Source organism: Pteropus vampyrus, unplaced genomic scaffold (genome assembly GCF_000151845.1).
Source record: "Pteropus vampyrus isolate Shadow unplaced genomic scaffold, Pvam_2.0 Scaffold55, whole genome shotgun sequence".
Taxonomy (NCBI): domain Eukaryota; kingdom Metazoa; phylum Chordata; class Mammalia; order Chiroptera; family Pteropodidae; genus Pteropus; species Pteropus vampyrus.
This window is the reverse complement of record NW_011888836.1, coordinates 7,668,482-7,691,127: the sequence shown is the minus strand read 5'-3', so window position 1 is coordinate 7,691,127 and position 22,646 is coordinate 7,668,482.

Here is a 22,646-nt window from a genome sequence, read left to right as displayed (position 1 = left end):
CACCTATTCTAAAACATTCTAGGTATCATTAAGTGTTATTGGCTTTTTTCTTTCTTTTTTTTTTTTGCCCCAGAACTCTAGCCCATATTGGTAAACAGAACATTATCATCATCACAGAAGGCCTTCTCACATTACAGTCCTCCTAAAGACAACCATTATTCTGACTTTGGGCATTATTGTTTTATTGCAAATATCTGCTTTCGTGGTCTTTCTTCAAGTCTTTCGTTTATACTTTTTTGGTTGTTTGTCTCCTATTATTGAGTTGCAGCAGTTCTTTGCTATTTTTGTGATTTATAGTTTTACATTCTTAATATATTTGATGAACAGATTTATTATTTTAAAATAGTCTAAGTTCTCATTTTTTAATTATGGTTAGCACGTTTAGTGTCCTGATGAAAAATTACTTGTCTACTCCTAAAGCATCAAGATATTTTCCAATGTCTTTTTTTAAAGAATTTTGTTTATCTTTTAAACTTACACCTGCAGTCTGCTTGATTGGTTTGTGTGTGTGTGTGTGTGTGTGTGTGTGTGTGTGTGTGTGTGTGTGGTGTTAAGTAAGGTCAATGTTGGGTTTTATTTCATATAAATATTTAATTGACCCAGTACAATGTATTGAAAGGACAATTATTCACATATCATCTTTGTTAGAATGAGGTGATGCATATTGTTATTCCGATAACATTCTATCTTAATTACAACAACTTTGTAACAGGTCCTTTTATTTGTTAGTGTAGGTCTCCACCTTGTTTCCTTTTATTAAGATCACCTTGGCCATTGTTGGTCATTTATATTTCTAAGTAAATTTTAGTATCAGTTTGTCAATTTCCACAAAAGAAAACCACAGGATTTTTATTTAGATGCATTAAAGTATAAACAAATTTGCAAAGAACAAACGTCCTTTATAGAAATAAAAAATGCCCACAATTTTTCATCCCTACTTATAATTATCCTTTTGCAATGAAAGTTGCAGCTCACCCTATCAATATATAAAGTCATTTATCCAACCCCTGAATCTGGGCAAGTCATATGACTTGCTTTGGACCATAAAATGCAATGGAAATATCATCGTTAGGCATTAACCCATTTCCTGTTTAGAAAAAAAAAGTGCAGCTCACTGCCAGTGTTATTTTAATTTTACATAAACATGCTTTTAGAGGCCGAAGCAAACCTGACTGGTTTTCAATATGAAAATAAAATATAAAAATTATTCTTAGAGCTATTTCTAAACAGAACTTGTCTCTAATCCTAATGTAACAGAAATGTATACATAAATCGAATTTGTCAAATGAATCTTCAGCTAACAACTGTTTGAGAATGATGTTAATATCACTCATAGGAATGCTCTATTTTCTAGAATTTGACATTTTCAGTGATTGAAAATTACTATATTTTTTAAAATGGAAACACCACTACTAAAAACAGAATGCTACAAATAGAATGATGCCATTTATTTCCAAAGACTATCGATATACTAGAGTGATGCAAAAATCATAATAAAAGCAAGATATTTTGTGGAAAACTTTGGGAATAAGGTTAGGACTATAAGCTGCGAGTTATCTTGGGATAAACACTACAATCGCAAGTGCCTCTGGCTCATATTCTTGGGGCAAACTGGAAATAGGTTAAGAAGCTTTGTGTTTATTCTCCCTCTTTTTAAACTCTATCAAGCCACCATATTCTGAGCAAGTTTAGGATAGCCTGCTTAACTACAGGAGACAAATGGAAATATAACGCCTGTTGCCCAAGTGAAAGCCAGAGAGCTCCGAGTTTGTAAAGTTATTCTAGACCAACTAGAATCTAGTTGATCCCCCAGATGACCATTGATGCAATCAAGATCTGCTGAGCATAACCTAGGTCAGCTATAGCAAGTAGATATATGAATAATAATAAGTGCTTGTTATTTTAAGTCACAAAATGTGGGTGAAAGTTTGTAATACGACAGTTTCTAACTAACAAAATATATTTCTATAGTGTGTCTTTCAATCCATGAACATGGTATATCAATTTATTTTATCTCTTTAAATTTCTGTCAATAGTTTTATGATTTTCAGTGTAGAAATCCTTTGACTTTCTGTTTTGTAATTTTTAATACAATTGAAAATTATATTATTTTAAATTAATTTTGTAGGTACTCGAACTTCTAGGTACTTAAATTATAAAACTGGATTTTGCTATTGAACTTTATTCTATGACTATCTAACTATTTTATTAATTTTAATAATTAGTGTATAAGTCTTTGGATTTTTTTTATTTTACAATCCTATTTTGTCAGAATTATGACAGTTTAGTTCCGACCTTTCCAAACCTTATTTCTTTTTCTTCTTTTACTTGCCTTCTTGCAGTGTATACCCAATACAATGTTGAAAAGAACTAGTGAAATTGGCATTCTCATCACATTTCCGGTCTCAGAGAAATCTTTCACTATTAAATACAATGGCTCTGATAATTCTTTATTAGATTAAACAAATTATCTTCCATTCCTACCTTGCTAAATGTTTTTTAATCTCGTGAATGCTTTCTGAATTTACAAAGTGTAGTAACTGAATCTATCAATATAATCATATATTTTTTCTTCATTTTTTATGTTAATATGATGAATTAGACTGACTACTTTACAAATGATAAATCACTCTGGCATGCCTGAAATACATTCCACTTTGATGTGATTTACTTTCCTTTTAAATATTTTTTATTAAATTTATTGGGAAGATATTGGTTAATAAAATTATACAGGTTTCAAGTGTATAATTCAATAATGTTGTACGTATATTTCATTGTGTGTTCACCATCTAAACTTAAATTTGCTTCCATCACTATATATTTGACCCCCTTACCCTATCTACCTCTTCCCCATCCCTCTTTTAAATATTGCTAAATTCTCTTAACTTTAAATGGTTTTTGTAACTTTGTTAATAAAAGAAACTGACCTGCAAGTTCCCATTGATGTGGTGTCCTCATTAGGTTTTGGTATCAATATTATGCGGGCCTCTCTTTTCCTAATCTCTTGAAGAGTTTATATAATATTGATGTTGTTATTTCCATAAAAGTTTAGAAGAATTTACTGTTGAATCTATTAAGCCTGAGGTTTTCTTTAAATAATTTTTTTAATGAAAAAAATCATTTTAATTGTTACTAGCCTATTTAAATTATTTCTTCTTTTATTAGTTTAAGTTGTATTTTTCATTTTTATATTATTTAAACTTTCTAAATTATAGACTTATACCAATTTAGAATATCTTCTCATTATCTTTTTAATTTCTGTAGACTCTGTAGTGATGTTCACATTTTAATTTTTAATATTAATAACATGTTTTTTCTCTTGTTTCTTGATAAAGGTAGGCTGAGTTTATAAATTTTGTTTCTCTTTTCATATTACCAAATTTTGACTTTGAATTCTGTGATAGAATTTGTTTCTATTCTATTAATTTTTACTCTTATTTTCTTTGTTTTCTTTTTCCTTTCATCTCATTTTGTTTTTCTTTTTCTAAATTCTTGAAGTCAAAGATAAGATAATTTATTTTCCACCTTCCTTTTATTTTATTTTATTTTATTTTGTTTTGTTTTATTTCATTTTTGTTTTTTCCTCATCAGGACTACCTGATTCCTTTTATTTTAATACATGAACTTAAGGCTACAAATTTCACTCTAGTCACTGCTTTACCTAAATCTCTCAAGTTTTAAAATGTATCTTTCCATCATCTAGTTTAAATGTTGTGTAATTGCATTGTGATTTCTTCTTTAACACATGGATTATTTAGACATTCTTTAATGTCCAACTACTTATAAATGTATCTATTTTATTACTGATATCTAATCAAATTCCACTGTGATAGTAGAATATATTTTATCAAATTCTTTGATATTTATGAAAGCTTTATTTATGTTCCAGGGTAAGGTCAATTTTAGAAAATATTTTATGTGCGCTATATTTGTTAATTACGTCAATTTGGTTGACTGTTTTACAGACTTTCTCTATAATTGAAAATTTTTATCTGCTTTTTCTGTTAGCTATTAAGACAACACTGTTAAAGTTTTCTACTATAACATTGAGTTTATTTATCCTTTTAGTTATTTTGGTGTTTGCATTATGTATTTTGAAGTTATGAAATTGAGTGCACAGAAATAGGATTGTAATATTTTCCTAGTACGTGTACCTTTTTAATATTATAAATGTATTCCTATCTATATGTAATAATTCATCTTGTTTCCAATTATACTTTTTCCGATATTAGAATCGCTCTACCAACAGTGTAAGTATTTTCATAGCATTTCTTTTCCTTTTCTTTTATTTTCAATCTTTGTGTCAAAAGCATGTTTATGTATATAGTCTAACCATCATAATCTTTTACTTTAAGTATTTCATGAATTTACCACTGTCCTTTGTTGCCTGATGTACAATGCCTTGAAAGCAAATATTTTTTTCTTTTTTTTTTATTGTTTCACTTTGAAGAGTAAATTTGGTTCCTGTTACTCCAGTTGGCCAAAAATGAACATTTGTCAATTATCTTTTAGAGATATTTATAATAAAAAGAAAAAAGTCTAAATTTACTCATATGATTACCACTTAAGTTGGAGTGTCAGTCCTCTGACTTTGTTTCACCTTCAATATTATCTATTTTTCCAATACCACACTGTCTTTATTACTGTATCTTTATAGTATATTTTAAAGGTGAGTAGTGTCAGTCCTTCACCTTTGTCTATCTCCTTCAATATTGTGTTGGCTATTCTAGGTCTTTTACTCCTCTATATAAACTTTATAATTAATTAATCAATATCCACAAAATAACCCACTGGGATTTTGATTGAGATTTTGTTGAATGTATAGAAAAATTTGGAAAGAAATAACATCTTGACAATATTGTTTCCTTCTTCATGAACATAAAATATCTCTCCATTTCCTTAGTTCTTTGATTTCTTTCATCAGAGTTTTGTAGTTTTCCTCACATAGATTTTGTACATATTTTACTAGATTTATGCCTAAGTATTTCATTTTAAGGTATACTAATGTAAACATATTATATTTTTAATTTCAAGTTACACTTGTTTGTTACTGGCATTTAGAAATATGATTGACTTTTGCATATTAATCTTGTATCCTGCGACCCAGTTGGAATTGCTTATTAGTTCCAGGACTAATTTTTGTCTATTCTTTTGGATTTTTTACGTAAGCGATTATATCTTCTACGAACAAAAATAATTTTCTTTCTTCCTTTCCAATCTGTATACTTTTATTTCCTTTTCTTGTTCTATTGAGTTTGCTAGGACTTCTAATATGATGTTGAAAAGATGTGATGAGAGGAGACATCCTTGCCTGATCTTAGTGAGAAAGCCTCAAGTTTCTCACCATTAACAACCTACTACCCGTAGGTTTTTGTAGATATTCTTTACCAAGCTGAGGAAGATCCTCTCTATTACTATATAACTGGGAGTATTTATCATGAATGTAAGTTGGATTTCGTCAAATGCTTTTTCTGCATGTAATGATATGAATGTGTGATTTTTATTTTTTTAACCTGTTGATGTGATGGATTACATTAATTGATTTTCAAGGTCGACCAGCTTTGCATACCTAAAATATATCTGACTTGGTCATGCATATAATTCTTTTTTTATATACATTGTTAGATACAATTTATTAACATTCTGTTGAGAATTTTTGCATCTATATTAATGCAAGATATTAATGTATAGTTTTCCTTTCTTGTAATTTATTTGCCTGCTTCTGGTTTAGGGTAATGCTAAAGCTTCATAGAATTAGTTAGGAAGTATTTCCTCTGGTTCTACTTTCTGGAAGACATTGTAAAGAACTGGTATAATTTCTTCCTTAACTATTTGGTAGAATTTACCAGTGAACACATATGGGTGTGTTGCTGTTTTTGGAAGTTTATTAATTATTGACTTAATTAATAGATATATGCCTGTCAAGTTGTCTATTTTTTCTTGTGTGAGTTCCAGTAGATAATGTCTTTCAAAGAATGATCCATTTCATCCAGGTTACCGAATTTGTGGGTATAGAGTTGTTTATAGTATTTCTTTATTATCTTTTTAATGTCTATGGGATCTGTAGGGATGTTCTCTCTTTTCATTTCCTGTAATAATAAGTTGTGTTCTCTCTTTTCTTCTTAGTAGCCTTGCTTGTGGCTTGTCAATATTATTGATCTTTTCAAAAAACCAACTCTGTCTTGTTTATTTTCTTCATATTTTTCTCTTTTCAATGTCACTGATTTCTGATCTTTTATTATCTCTTTTCTTCTTCTTACTTTGGACTTATGTGCTCTTGTTTTTCTGCTTTCTTGTGGTAGAAGCTTAAATTATTGATTTTAGATATTTCTTCTCTTCTTATATATACATTCAATGCTATTTATTTCTAAGCACTACTTTTGCTAAATCCCACAGATTTCGATAAGTTATGCTTTAATTTATTTTTAGTCCAAAGATTTGTAAATTTCTCTTGAGATTTCCTACTCAATACCTATGTTATTTAGAAATGTGTTGTTAATTTCCTTGTATTTGGAGATTTTTTGGCTATCTTTCTATAATTAATTTTAGCTGAGGTCTGTCTGCTGTGGTCTTACAGCAGACATTATCTGATTTCTATTCTTTAAATTTGCTCTATATTGGTGAATCGTCCATGTAAGCTTGAGAAGAATGTGTATTCTGCTGTTGTTGGATGAAGTAGTCCATAGATATTAATCATTTTCTGTTGATTGATGGTGTTGTTGAGTTCAACTACGCCTTTATTAATTTTCTGTGGACTAGATTAGTCCATTCTGATACAGGAACATTGAATTTTCTGGTTATAATAATGAATTCATATGTTTTTCTTAGTAGTTCTATCAGTTTTAGCTTTACATAATTTGACATTATGTTGTTAGGTGCATACATGTTAAGGATTATTATGTATTCTTGGAAAATTGATCTTTTTATTATTATGTAATGTCCCTCTTTATCCCTGATAACTTTCCTTGGTCTGAATTCAGCTCTGTCTAAAGTTAATATAACTACACCTGCTTTCTTTTGATCAGTGTTAGTCTGGTATATCTTTCTCTATCCATTTATTTTTATTGTACATGTGCCTTTATATTTAAAATGAGTTTCTTATAAATAACATGTAGTTGGGTGTGTGAGTGTATTTTCATCTTGGAATTATAATTGTCATATATAAACTTTTAATTTGGTCTTTTTATGTCTTCCATGTCTATATTTAATATTTATTCTTTAACTTTTTTGAACATATGGAACACAATTATAATAATTGTAATATTCTTGTCTACTAATTCAATCATCTGTGTGATTGCTAGATGAGTTTCAACTGAGGAATTTTTCTCCAAATTGTGAATTGTATTTCCCTGCTTCTTTGCCTAGCTCATAATTTTTAATTGGATGCTAATATTGTGAATATTAACTTGTTGGTTGGTAAATATTTTTGTATGTCTATAAATATTCTTTTGTTTTAGAATAAATAATAGTTATTTGGAAATTAATGTTTTGGGGTCTTCCTTTAAACTTTGGCAGGTCAATTATAGCAACATTTAGCCAAAAATTAATTTTTCCCACTAATGAAGCAAATTACTTTATACTTTTCCAAAAGTTCAGTAAATTCTCAGGTTTTTCACACTTGCTATTTGGAACAAGCACACTACTCCTGGCCTTATATGAGTTTTAAGCACTGTTCCTTCAATTCTCATCCTTGGATAGTTTCCTCAAACACATGCACTCATCAGTACTAAATCGAATCTGTGAGAGTACTCTGAAGATTTCCTGAGTTTTTTCTCTGTGCAGTCCTTGATCCTCCATTGTTCTACCCTAAAATTTCTATACTCTTAGCTTTGTTTTTTCAACTTGTGCTCTGCCTCGTTTCTTCCTCTTTATGAAACGACCTAGAAACTTTCTCCAGTTAGTATATCAGGCAATATCAGGTCTCACCTCATTTGTTTCCTTTATGTCAGGGATCACTTTGTTGCCAGGTTTCCAATGTCATGAGAGCCATTGTTTCATATATTTGGGGTGGGTTTTTTTTTTCAGTTGTTTTAGGCAGAAGATAAATTCAGTGCCTATTATTCCATCTTTGCTAGAAGAATAACTATGTAATTCAGACTTTATGGTATAATATTTAGTAAAGTTCTTACTAAAAAGAGGATTCAACAAAACTCAAAGATTAACACAGTGACTCATGGGACTTTGTGACCACCCCACTTTTGTAGACACTGTGATCATTGTTGTTTGTTTGTTTGTTTGTTTTGTTTTGTTTTGTTTTAATAAGAAGGATGATTCTAACTAACATGCAAAGACTGAGAGTAATTAACACACAAAGAGCTGTGGATGCTATTAAAATTAAATGCAAAATGGAGACCAAACTTAAAAATTCCCTGAAAAAATAAAACCATTTAAGCCACATAAGCAAAACTAAATCTAGCTTATTGCATGAACATAAGCAAAACTTAACTTGGGTTATTTCTTATAAATGGCTCACAAACATAAAACAAACAAACAAACAAAAAAAACTTGTCATCGTCTCAAAAATAATTTAAGATAATCACTTTAAACCAATCCCCTGTTGTCTAGAAAAACACATTGTAATAATCAACAACTCTAAGAGTTAAACAACTTCCTCATTTTTACTTTATAACCCACCCTGCAACGTCATGCACCTGAGCTTTATATCAATTTTGGATTTAAAAGTTCCCAGTTTGTGAATTGTTCTTGTATACACAAACTCTTACTAAATATTATTTTACTGATTTGATATTTTTAATTTTGCTATTTCTGGATTTTTCACAATACTAAATAACCAGGGGATAAATTGTGCTAGATATTAACTTTTTTAGTACTTAGTGCCACATCTGCCTTTCTAATTTTCCCCCTATATTTCATGTGCTAAACAACTAAGGCTCTATTGTCACATAGTTCTAGTATAAAGTCTACCAATGAAGTACTTTCATGAGATTAGACAGAAAATGGAAGCTAGAAGCCATTATTTTTCTTCAGATTCTAGTAGTAGCCTAATTTGCCCTAATCAGGCATATAGCTACACAGAAGTGCTGACTGACTATGGCCAGAAGACAATCATGGGCTACTTTGCAACTGTGCATCCAGGATGCCTATAAATAAAGGCTTCAGTGGGCAGCTTCATTTCAGTTCTTCATCTTTCAATACCATCCCATTTGTTCCTCTAGTATTTCTAACAAATTTCCAGTCTAATGATCTATACTAAATACTTCTCTCATCAAAATATCTATAGTGTTTTTTGTTAACTGACTGAATTCTGCTTGCCATTTAATGTGTGATGAATTTATAAATAAAAAAGTGAATTAATGAGAAATAAAAGAAAGGGAGAGAAGAGATTGGATGGAGAGGAAGCATTACAGGAAAGTTGGAAAAGAACAAGATGAAAGGATTTGTCTCATACTATTGACTTTCAGAGTATTTTGCAAGAACCTAGTCTGATAATGCCCATTTTTGAGTTGTCACAATAAGTATTGACAATTTTCTAATAGCTTGAATTTTTCTCTTTTATTTTAAGCATATTCATTTTTAAAAAAAAAGTTTATCATGATTTGGTAACTCCCTAGCATTCTACAATCAAATTAATTATGAAATATTGCAATTTCACAAATGAAAACAAAAATGCTATCTTATTAAAGTCACTGATATGTTTTAGAACTTCCATAAAAGCAGTATATATTTTTGTTTGCTTCTCCCAGTTACTCCACTGTTTTGAAAGTTATCTCCAGTAACTAACACACACAAAATATCATATGCACCAAAAATAACATCATAAATATTTCTGTTTGCCATTTAAATCTGTGATTTCTTTATGTAGAGAGAATGTCTTGTGGCAATCATAAATGTTAGGTACGACCAGGGTGCTTCTACCTTCCTTCCTGCTGGGTTGTGTTTGATGTCTTATGTTAACTCCACTGGACTTTACAAACCACAGTTTTTCATGTGATTTCAAAGGGTTTTGATTTTTACACTGCTTCCTTCATTATCAAATGAACTAATAATCAAACATGCAAATTTATGGATGTAGTTAAATGTAAGTTTTCAGCAATAGCAACTACTACTTTATCTAGCATTGCCTGCCTTATTTGCTAAGGGCATTTTTAATTTGTACCAGATACTATCATTTGAGCTAAATCAAGATTACCTCCTCCTCTTCCTCATTCTCATCCCTATCTTCCCCTACTTCATTTACTTTACAATATAATTTTTAAATAAATTAAAAATATGCACATTGCAAAAATTTAAATTTTACCTTTATAAGATATATTGATAAATAGATAGAAGATAGATATAGATAGATGATAGATAGATAGATAGATAGATAGATAGATAGATAGATAGATAGATAGATATAGATAGATGATAGATAGATAGATAGATAGATAGATAGATAGATAATAGATAGATAATAGATAAATGAGAGAGAGAAAGAAAGAGAGAGAGAGATGATAGATGATAGAGGAAAATTTAAAACTTCCCTCTACTGTTTTTTGATCCCATTTTTCCAGTAGAGACTGTAGTGTGCTTACTAAATCTGTTTTTTTAAGACTGAGGCACTCACTTCCTCAATTGTTGGTAGTGTGGAGTGCTCGGGGCTCACAGCTGAATTTCTCTCCAGGAACTGCCCTTGGACAAAAAGAACTTCCTTGCCAAATGTTAGTCCCTCCCCAAGAGTAGTCCACATATAATGGCTGCTGAGTATAGATAGGAGGCTATGAAGGCCCAGGTGTCTTATCTCAATTCAGTATCTCTGAATGGCTATCCCACCTGCAGAGCTTTCTAGGAGACCTTCAGAAGTCTCTTTTGCAATTACATAACAGTTCAACTTTGCCCTTTGCCTAAGCCTGCTTCACTCACTTCTTTACCAGTGTTGTTTCTGAGAACACCCCAATAAATCACCAGCATGTAAATTTTCATTTCATAATCTGTCCCCTAGGAAAATGAAACTATGAGGGTTAGTACCTGAGGAAGACCACAAAAACGACTCTAGATTGGAATTCTAGAATGGGTGACTCACTGGCTGTCAATGAGGTCACCATGATTGGTGGAAAGTAGAATCTTGATAGCCTAAAGTAGGTTAGTAAATTGAAATGACCTGGAGTTGGTCATCTAAACTAGTAGTTAAATGGCATTGAGCACTGGTGGAGGAAATGCATCTGGATGGCATTTGAAATGTTGGGGGACAGAAACTAATAATTATAAGGACTATGAAATAGAAAACTTCTTACCAGGATCTATTAAAACATTAGATTAACCAATAATTTATGCTAAGTGTGAAAGCCAGAGGGCCTTGTAGCTAGCACCTAAAGGCTCTCATATCCTCTAGGCAGAGGGCAGAAAAGGCTGAGGACCAGAATTATTTAATTATAAGAGTGGAAGAAAAGACTGATTTTTCAACTTCTGCATGTCTGTTCTTCTAAGAAAAGGGGCCTGATTGGGGCCTGGGTGGTGTGGACATTCTAGAGCACGTACCATTGGTCCATTATACCATTGATATTATGTTAATTAGATCAACTGAATAAAAAGAGGTGACTAAATTAAATAGTGAAAGATAAATCATCTGTGGTGCTCAACACATCTGTGAAGTTTTTGTGAGTCCAGTGGCCAGGAGCATGTTGGGACTTCCCCTGTAATATAAAGGAAAAAAACTATTCTATCATGTACTTTTTGTCATTACAATGGAAGCACAAAGACCAATAAGCCTCTTTGGGTTCTGAGAACAACATTTTTCTCACCTGGGAATACTGTTCTGATCCACTCAAGAGTGTCGGGAAATGCTGCCAGGTTTGTGTGGGACCTAGAGCAGAAAAGACCTATAAACAGGATGAAGTACAAGCAGTTCACCTTTTAGGGCACTATAATCTGACAGACCTAATGGTTTCAGAGGTCAATGTGGTAGAAGATACCATGCGCAGATTATGACAAGTTCTAGTAGGTGTATCAGAATATATAACTTAAAATGTATTTTTAGCATGTCTGCAACATAGACTTACGGTAATGGAATTACTAGATCAAAGTGCATGTGCTTTGCCATTTTTAATATCTACTATAAAATGTTTAATACAAGAAGATATGAAGTATAACAAAACCCTAAACCCACCCCTACCTAAAAAGCTCTCTGAATGACTCTCTCCAAGTACATCCCCTTTCTACCTTAGAGGAAAAATCAATCTCTTTTATTATCATTTCAATTCACTTCTATATACTTTCATTAAATATTACTAAAAACAAATAGTATTTTTTATATTTATATAAATGTCAGATGGCAATGATTCTATTTTTGTACAAATTGTTCGTGAGATTCAATTCTGTTAACCTATAGCTCAGATTTTTTTTTACCACTTGATAACATTCCATTGTATTAAAATGTCATAATTTATTTAACCATTCTTTTATTGATGGAAATATGAGTTTTTTCTATTACATAAAATGCTTTTATGAATATACTTAATGTGGGCATATCTTCATCTTTTATAGGCCATATCATGTGTCCTCTAAAGTCAAACAAATTTATGCTTCCTCTGGCAGTATAGCAATCTTTTTGTTGTCCCGTATCTTCTCACTCACTTGATGTTATGCAAATTTTAATCTTGATTGGGATATTCAACTTTTCTTTTCTACAGGTTTCCTCCTCTCTTTTATTATGTTTTAGTTATCTTTAAATTTTTAACATACTTATTTAATTTAATAAAGTCTTAAATTAAATCAATATCTATAACTTTTTCCTGAATTATAGCTTCGGTGGGTACACAATTTTAGGTTAATGGTTATTTTTTCTCAAGACTTTGAAGGCATCACTCTACGCTTCAGGCTCCTACCATTTTTCAGAAGTCTGGGCTCTTTCTAGTCGTCTCCTCTCTCTTGTTGTTTTTAAGTACTCTGTTTGCTTTAAGGTTTCAAACTTTCACTACAATGTGTTTAAAAATAAATTTTATTTTATTTTCTCCTTCTGTTACTTCTTCAAATAGTCCTTCTCCCTTATTCTTTAAATTCTCTATCTCTTCAGAGGAATATCAATAGAGTTAGATTAAATCTTTTCATTCTAACCTCCATGTTACCTAGCCTCTCATATTATCTATTCTTTTGTCTCCCTGTATTATATTTTGTAAAATTGTGCTTAAATCCATGTTTCAGTTTACAAATTATCTTCAAATTTGTCTATTCTGCTACTTAACATTTTTGATCATTTATAGCAATGTCTACCTTGTTTACACCCAAACAATATTTAGTTCTTTTTCAAGTCTTTATTTTAAAACACTGTTCAATTTCGTGCTTATGTTTGTGATTTTCTCTTTTAAATATATTAAGCAATTTTTATATCGCTTCAATAGTTCTTTCATCAGGTGCCTTTGGGGGTCTAATAATCCTTTTTTTTAATTTCTGCTGTTGCTCACGGTAGCTTGTATCTTGTCATTATAGATTATAAGATCAAGTTCATGTGGGATTTGCAAGTAGGATTTTTGTGCTTCTGTGTGAGAGAGGTTTTCTTTTTTTATAGTTGGCATGCAATAATATGTTAGTTTCAGTTGTATGGCATAGTGATTAGAGATCTATATAACTCACAGTGATGACCCCACTAAATTTAGTATCCCTCTTTCCCCTTACATATTTATCACTTTATTTACTATTTTTCTTATACTACACTTTATACCTCTATATTTTGTAACTATCCATTTGTACTTCTTAATCCTTTTGCCCTTTTTAGCCATCCCCCAACCCCATTCCCATCTAGTAGCCCTCAAAATATTCTCTGTATCTATGAGTTTGTTTCTGTTTTTGTCGTTGCTTATTTTATTCTTTAGAGTCCACATGTAAGTGAAATCATGCGATATCTGTCTTTATCTTACATTTCATTCAGCAAAATATCCTCTAGGTCCATCAAAGTAATCTTTCCCACCCCATTCTTTTTAGTCTGTGTGTGTCTTTTAATCAAAAGTGAATCTCTTGTAGGCTGCATATGTGCGGGTCTTGTTTTCTTATCCATTCAGGTTCCCCCTCTTTCAGTTGGAGCACTTAATTCTTTTCCATTTAAGGTACTTGTTTATAGGAATGTAGTTGTTGCCATTCTTTATTCCTGTTTTTGATACATGTTTTTTCTTCTTAAAGAAGTCCCTCTGACATTTCCTGTAATACTGGCTTGGTGCTGATAAATTTCTTTAGCTTATTTTTGTCTAGGAAGCTCTTTATCTGTCCGACTCTAAATGATAGCTTTGCTATATAAAGTATTCCTGGTTGTAAATCCTGGTTTTTCATCACATTGAATATTTTGTATCAAGCACTTCTGTCCTGCATATTTTCTTTTGAGAAATTGCCTGCCAGTCTTATAAGGGTGCTCCCTTATAAGTAACAGCTTTTCTCTTGCTGCTTTTTAGATTCTCTCTTTGTTTTTAACCTTTGGCATTTTAATTATGATGTGTCTTGGTGTGGGCCTCTTTGGGTTCATCTTTTTTGGAACTCTCTGAACTTCCTGGGGTTGTGTGTCTATTTCTTTCTCCAGGTTAGAGAAGTTTTCCATCATTATTTCTTCAAACAGCTCTTCAACTTCTTGTTTTCCTTCAGGTACCCCTATGACATGGATATTTTTGCGTTAAATGTGTCCCATAGGCTCCTTAAATTATTATTATAGTCTTGGCTTCTTTATTCTAGCAATTCTGGTTGAGTGTCCTTGATTCCCCATCCTCTATATTGGTGGTTCAATCTCTTCGTCGTCCACTCTTTTGATTCCCTCTAACATACTCTTTATCTCAGATAATGTATTCTTCATTTCTAACTGGTTCTCTTTTAGAATTTCCATTTCCATTTTTATGTTTTTTATCTCTTTGTTGAAGATCTCACTGAATTCATCTACACTTCCCCTAAGTTCATTGAGCATCTTTATAACCATCGTTTTGAACTCTGCATCTATTAGATTGCTTGACTCCATTATTCTTGGATCTCTGTTCTATTCTCTCATATGGTTTCTGCTTCTTTGTCTTCCCATTTCATTTTGGCTGCCTTTCTGTGTCTCTTCTATGTACTAAGCAAAGTTCCTAAGTCTCCCGGTCTTATTAGTACAGCTTTGTGTAGTAGGTGTCCAGCTGCACATTCCTGAGAGGGGTTCAGTTGCAGGTAAAGTTTAGCCCCAGCCTGTGCCCCTCTGGGGCCACCTGTTAAGATTCGGCCAGCAATCCGCAGATGCTGTGTTTATAGTTGCCTCAAGAAACCACACCAGAAATTGAGGCCAGCTGCCACCAGTGTGTCTTGGCTCTGCTTAGCAAGGAGTACCTGACTCACTGAGAACACAATTGGATGTGGCTTGGGTGGGGCTGTGAGTTAGGGGAGGGGGAGTTTCAGGGAATTTGGGGGGCAGAGTGACCTCTGTTATCCAGTTTAATGATGTCTCAGCTATGACAGCACTGAGTCCGCACACTGGGAGTGGGGAGGGCTCAACAAAGGAACAATGGATACCACCAGCACTTCAGCCCAAGAGAGAGCCTCACCTCTGGCCCTCACGTTGACAACTCAGTGTCCCCCCGTAAGTCTCTGGTTCCCCCCGTGAAGCTGACCAGGCACTTGTGCTCAGAAAGAGCAGGTCCATCACCTCGAAAGTCCACTCATGGACACGGCCCCTTTAAGAGAAATCTGCAGCTGCCAGCTGCTGCTGATGCAGTCTCTGTCCCACTCAGCTACTCAGGACCAGCAGCCTCGCGTCTTCGCCTCCTCCTACCTTCAACTGTTGCAGGCTAATTAATTATTTTTCTCCCTACTTGTATGGCTTCCGTTCATCTAGATCTCAGGTGACTTTGCTTGCTGTTTGCTCCGTGCTTCTGTCACAATTTTGATTTGGTTGCAAGAGTGATGAACAAAGCCTCTATCATCTATGCCATTTTTTTCTCCTCCCAAGAGATTTTTTTAAATCTACAACCAGGCACTCAAAGATGCTATCCAACAGAAGCTACTTAAGGTAAATTTTCAGACTGGGATTTTCTGGATCACCCAACTAATATAAATTTGAATCCCAAACCTATGTAAACGCGGGCTCATCAATACAGATTCTTAGAGAATATTTTGTTTTGTTTTGATTTGTTGTTTTTGTTTTTGTTGAAAGCCCAGGACAAGACTGTCAAATTCCTTTGTCTTCTTTTCTGGCTGGTATATGGTATTTTTCCAGTCTTCTTTCTCACCCACATTGTAGATCTTCATAGGTCCCAGTTTAAGTAGAAACCTCAAGCCTCACTTGCCTCCTTATAATGGCCTCATCAAACCCAAAGCTCTAGGATGCTGAGATTGGCAGATACCCTCAGGAAAGCCTTGACTTCAGCACTCACTTGCCACATTGGTTTTCTGCTCCCTCTTTATATGTAGTCCCTGATCATTTCCATTTCATTCTTTATATTCCAGTTGTTCATTTTAAAGGACATTTGTTATAGTTTATCCAGTATGTTTTATTGAGATATTATTCACATATAACATTAGTTTCAGGTGCACAGCATGATGATTCGAGATTTGTATATATTGTGAAACAATCACCACAAGTCTAATTGACATTCGTCACCACATGCAGTTACAAATTTTTTTCTTGTAATAAGAACTTTTAGATTTACTCCCTTATCTAGCATTTCTAAATGTTTTACAGTGGGACAAAAGGAATCAGAAAATATAGGGAAAAGAATTGGAAGAAATTTAAACACCAAAGGAAAATAAGTGTGGGTAAGAGGACTACAAGCTGAGAAGGAGGAAAGAGAAAGTGTGTGTAGGGACTAATGTTGCATATATGGACACAGATTTATCACATATGTAACTCTAGTTTATGGGTTCCACCTTTGTTCATAGATAAATGTAAACAAAGAAGTGGCTTTTAGGCAGTACCTTGAAATAAAGAATATTACAAGATAGTTCCTTTAAAGTTTTTTTTAATTATAGCAAATAAAAACTAGTTAGTTTTTGCTTGACCATAAAAACATTATTTTATGCTAAAGAGTATGTTTAACTCACGTTAATTCCTGAGCACTATAGAGCAAGTTTCTTTTTTTAAAAGAAAAAAAGATTCTAAACTTTTAGACTTAAAAATACACATTTTTGTTTAGTTTTGTAACTGCATTGACATAAATAAAATAGAAATCTGTTTTCTTTTTCTGTGAACTGCCTATTCAAATTCTTTTCATGTTTTATCCAGTGATAAAAGGGGAGAAAATGTATGTTCCTAACAAATGGGAGTAGATGTTAAAATATCTCTTAAGAAACATGGAAAACTTTTTAGATTTATGGTGAAAGATTTGTTTCTGCTCCAACAAATATCTCTTATTGAGAAAGGTACATCCTTGTTGCCTAAATGTGCTTCTTCACAAAGTAGGTCTATGTATATTAGCAAAATAAGCTGTGAATTAAAATCTCTAAAAATAAGCCCTATTTCTTCATAAATTTCATAAAAAGCAACAGAAATATATTCTCTTCAAGGAGGAATAAGAAATTTAATTTCTAACTTGGGGTAGCACATAAATACAGGGATATTTTACCTCATTGCCTTTATTATTGAGTTTTAAGCCATATGTTCCTGGATTAAGTTCACAATATTTACACCACTGGTGAAATGATAAAATTTGAGCACAGTGCGTCATATTCAGACTTCATCCAAGACTTATTTTTATTTCAGAATATATTCATCACACTATGTCTTATAATTTAAGGAAACTTAGTTTTAAAACATCCGGCAGAAATTTCATTCTGAGCTAAGATCACAGAAACAATGTTTCCTCCTCTATTTGTGTAAAAATGAATTAAAATGATAGTAGCAGGAATAGAAGCAACAATATTAATATAATTTTGTCTTTCCTAAAATGTGAGATTTAAATACATTTTCTATTCTGAGTTCTGGCATCTGATTTATTTCTTCTCCTATGTATTTCCATATCCCACACACATCCTCTAGCCCTCGTGTCTCACTTATTTGAAAGGCACAGCACATCTAAACCAAATGACGTACTTATATAGTGTGCTCCTCTACTACCAACTCCAGAAAGCAATGCAGATGTCCTGCAGTTTGGCCTAGAGTCTTCTTCATTTACCCACTACAATATGGTAGATGAGCAATTGCTTTGTTTCAGATTACAAAAATAGAATTATTTTTCAAATAACAAGTAGCATCAACCCCACCACCACTAATTTTTCACCATTACCTTACTTGAAGACTTCTAAAGGTTGAAGACTGTAGATGAATTTGGTCAGCAATAACATGAAATCTACTATTTCAATCTCTTAACTACAGAGTCTGCCTTTTAAAACCCTGAATTGATTTCATGCATAGTTTCATTTGATTTTTTTTTTTTAATATCATTACTGGCTATATACGCAATCACATTGACCTGAGAAGCTTTAAATGAACTATTAGTGGTCTCAAGTCATAGAATTTTAGGTTGGAGATGGAAGTGACCTTATACGTTTTGAAAATCAGGTTTCAAAAAAAAACCTCCTTGTTAGGCTAGTTGTTGGCTGAAATGAATAAAAATCTAGGATTCGTGATTCTTATTCCAGCACTCTTTCCCTTTGAGCACATAGCCTTTTTCAAAACATAAAACATACTGCCTGTTAGTTTTATTTGATTCGATGTTAGTAAGATGGATTTTTTAAATCTAGTTATTAAGTTTTAATAAATCATTATATTTCTCTTATTAGCTAGTAACTTAAAATAATCTTTTGAGTCATATTTACAGCAGTCATATAACAAATCAGGCTTCTGACCAAGCAGTTTTCATCATTATTCTAGTACTTGGAAGTAAATGGCAGCAATAAAAAATAAATAAATAAGTAAGAAAATGGGGACAATGTGAAGGTAAAAGATTAAGAGTTGAGAATAATTGGGAAAACCATATGGTAGCATTATTCATCAAAATCATAAATTTTCAGGTCTAATCAAATCTGTGTTCTAATCCTGGCTCCCCCACTTACTAGTTGCACCAGCTTTGTCAAAAAACATCTCTGAACCTCAGTTTCCTCATCTCTATTTGGGGGACAATGATAGTACTTACCTCACAGAAGTGTGAGTACTAAGTGAGAAGAAGTATACAGTACCTAATATAGTACCTGGCACTTAATGAATATGCAAGAAAAGTCAGCCAAATCTATGGGAATACCTCTATGGGAAAGTTTTTTAAACAGTAACTTCTGGGCACTATTAAGCAATCCCATCACACAGGTATCTCCCTAAAACCAGCCTTTTATAGAATAGCCATAAGGAGTTTTATAGAGAATCATCATTAGTCACCTACTCCAGAGGTCATCAGCTACAAGTGAGTACATCACCTCTCTGCTTGATTCAATGGAGAAGAACCTTGGAAAAAGCATCTTCTTCCTTGCTGCAAATCTGGAAGCAGAATATGATATATCCCACTGCTAGCAAGAAAAGCCAAGATGTGAAAGTTCTCAATTTGGTTAAGTTTATTTACTGATTCATCCCTGAACAGTTGTGCTTATATTAAAATTTTGTATATATGAAATGTACATACAAATGCACACAGATGGGATCAACATATGGGAGCACATATGTGCACGCGCGCGCGCACACACACACACACACACACACACACACACACACACAGAGTGTTAACCTTTTTAAAGGCAATGGAGAAAATTTATATATCCCTAAAAAAAAATAGAAGCACTATTTTTACTCTTTGGGATTCACTTTCAGATTTGAGGAGAAAGATTTACTTTCTAAATTATGTTTTGTTTCACAAATATTTACTTTCCCTAGGCATACAACTAACAAAACAGTAAAATCATGCTGGACAGCAAGAAGAAGACAGTCTAAATTTAAAATTTAAAATAGATCCTGAACTCTAGAATGGCAGGGAAAAAATATTGTAACTGCCATATCTATCCCTTACATGTAGCACAGTGACTGGCGCATATGTCATAAAACATTGTAGCAAATGAACAATGAGGAATAAATCCTCAAGTGAACCTCGATACAATTTGGAGCAAGAAAGTACTATCATCTTGACTGCCCTGAGTAAATATTAAAATTTTCTCTTTTTATGTCTTTTTTATTTCACTTAGCATAATGCCCTCCAGGTCTATCCATGTTGTCACAAGTGGCAGAATGTCTTTCTTTTTTCTGACTGAATAATATTCCATCGTATATATAAGATATACAATATAATTTGTACAATTATATTCATTTTCTTTATCCATTCATCTATAGACTGATACTTAGGTTGCTTACATATTTTGGCTACTGTGGATAATGCTGCAATGAACAGGAGAATACAGATACCTCTTTGAGATACAATTTCAATTCCTTTGGATATACCCAGAGTAGAATAGCTGGATCATAGTAGTTCCATTTTGAATTTTTTGAGAACTGCCATACTGTTTTCCTAATGGCTATAGCAATCTACATTCCCATTAACAGTGTAAAAGGGTTCCATTTCTATACATTCTCACCAACATTAGTTATCTTCTATCTTTTGATAATAGCCATTGTAATAGCTGTGAGGTGATAACTCATTGTGGTTTTGATTTGCATTTCCCTCAAGACTGGTGATATTGAATATCTTTTCATCTACCTACTGGCCATTTGTATGTCTTCTTTGGAAAATGTCTATTCGGGTACTTTGCTCATTTTTAAATTAGGTTATTTGGTTTGGGGATTTTGTGGGGTTTTTTGTTTTTTGTTTTGTGTGTGTGTGTGTGTGTTTTGTTTTGGGTTTTTTTTTTTTTTTTTGCTATAGATTTGTATAAATTCCTTATATATTTTGGATATTAACCCCTTATAAGACATATGGTTTGCAAAATTTTCTCCATTCTGTAGGTTGCCTTGTCATTGCTGTGCAGAATCTTTTTAGTTTGATGTAGTCCCAGTTGTTTATTTTTGCTTTTGTTGTCTGTGCTTTTGGTGTCATATCCAAAAAATTCACTGCCAAGACCAATGTCAAGGAGATTTTCCCTATGTTTTCTTCTAGGAGTTATACAATTTTAGATCTTACTTTTAAGTCTTTAATCCATTTGAGTTTATTTTTATGTATGGTTTAAGATAAGGATCCAATATCATTCTTTTGTGAAAACACTTTTATTTTTTCTGGAAATATTAAGATTTTTTTTCTTTATCCTTATTGTTCTGATATTTCACTGGGTTATGTTTAGGTACAATTATTCATTCAAACAATACTTCAGTATTTACTGAGTACCTACATACTCTATGTGAGAGTTACTGAGGATTCAGAGAGAGCAATGTAGATCCAACCCATGTTCTCATGATATCTGAACTACAGAAAGGGGATAAAAAAATCACATAAAGAGGTAAGAATTTCAAATAGCAATGAATGCTACGATAAAAATAAAACAATATGAAGAGAAAAAGTGAAATAGGAAGAGGCTAGAATGATCATTGAAGGCTTCTCTGGGAATTGACATTTTTCAAAAGCCTAATTGATAAGGCAAAGTCATGAAAATGCAGTTTTCAGGAAAAGGCCAATCAGGCTAGAGTATTGTAAATAAGAGTGATATCAGAGTTATAGATCCCAATAAGGAATTTGGGTTTTATTCTAAGCATGTGGGAAATCATTGAAGGACTTTAAGAGTTCGATGATCAGAATCATGCTTTGAAAACACGTCTTTTAATTCTCTTCAAACTGAATATGACTAGAAGAAAACACATAACCAATTATATAGTTTTTCCTTGATCCATTCTCTCTCCATTCTTTTAAATAATTCTATCATCAAATCAATACTCTTGCCTCAGTTCCACTCTCAGTTGATAAGTTTTTAACTTCACCAAAAAAATTGAAGCAATCAAAGAGTACTTTCATTGATTTTCTTAATCTAATCTATTCACTCCTCAGTAGCTGTACCCTATCTACTATCTTCCTTCCTCTTTTCAGACAAATTGCCCATAAACCTTCATAACACTAATTCTTCATTTGCTAGATTCCATTTCCTCTCATCTACTCATGGATGTCACAGAAGCAAATCTGCCTCTCTTATGTACTTTTTTTTTTCTTTTTCTGCTGGAACATTTCCATCAGCATATGAATAGGCTGGTAACTCTCCTATCTTAAAAATCTTTTGACTCTACTTCCTCCACCTTTTACCACCCCACTTCCCTGCTTCCATTTGCAGCAAAATCCCCTAAAATGTTTGCCTGGCTTCCTCCAACACTCTTCTAGTCACTCTTAAATCCATTCTAATCAGATATTCACCTCCCCCATCACCACCATTCTGAAACCACCCTTTTCAAGGTAATCTCTGATGTTCACATTTCTAAATGCAGTGTCAGTTCTGTTTTCATCTTATTTGATTAAGCATCTGCATCTAATATGGCTGATTATTTTTTTCCTTGATACTCTTTCTTTGTTTGACCTCAACGACACCATTCTTGGTCTTCTTCTTACCTCACTGATCTCTCTTCAGTATCTTTTGTATTTTCTCCTCTTCTTTCTAACATCTTAATGTTAAAATATTCCAGGGCTCAGTATTTGGCTATCATTTCTTTTCTATGTTAGCAATGTCATCTAGTCTCATAATTTTAGACTTCATCAATATGGCAATCTATCCAAATTTATACTTTCAGCTGAGACCTTCCTCCAGAACTCCAAACTCATATCATTTCCAGCTTCTCACTTGATATTTTCAGTTGAGTATCTAAGGAACATCTCAAATTTAAA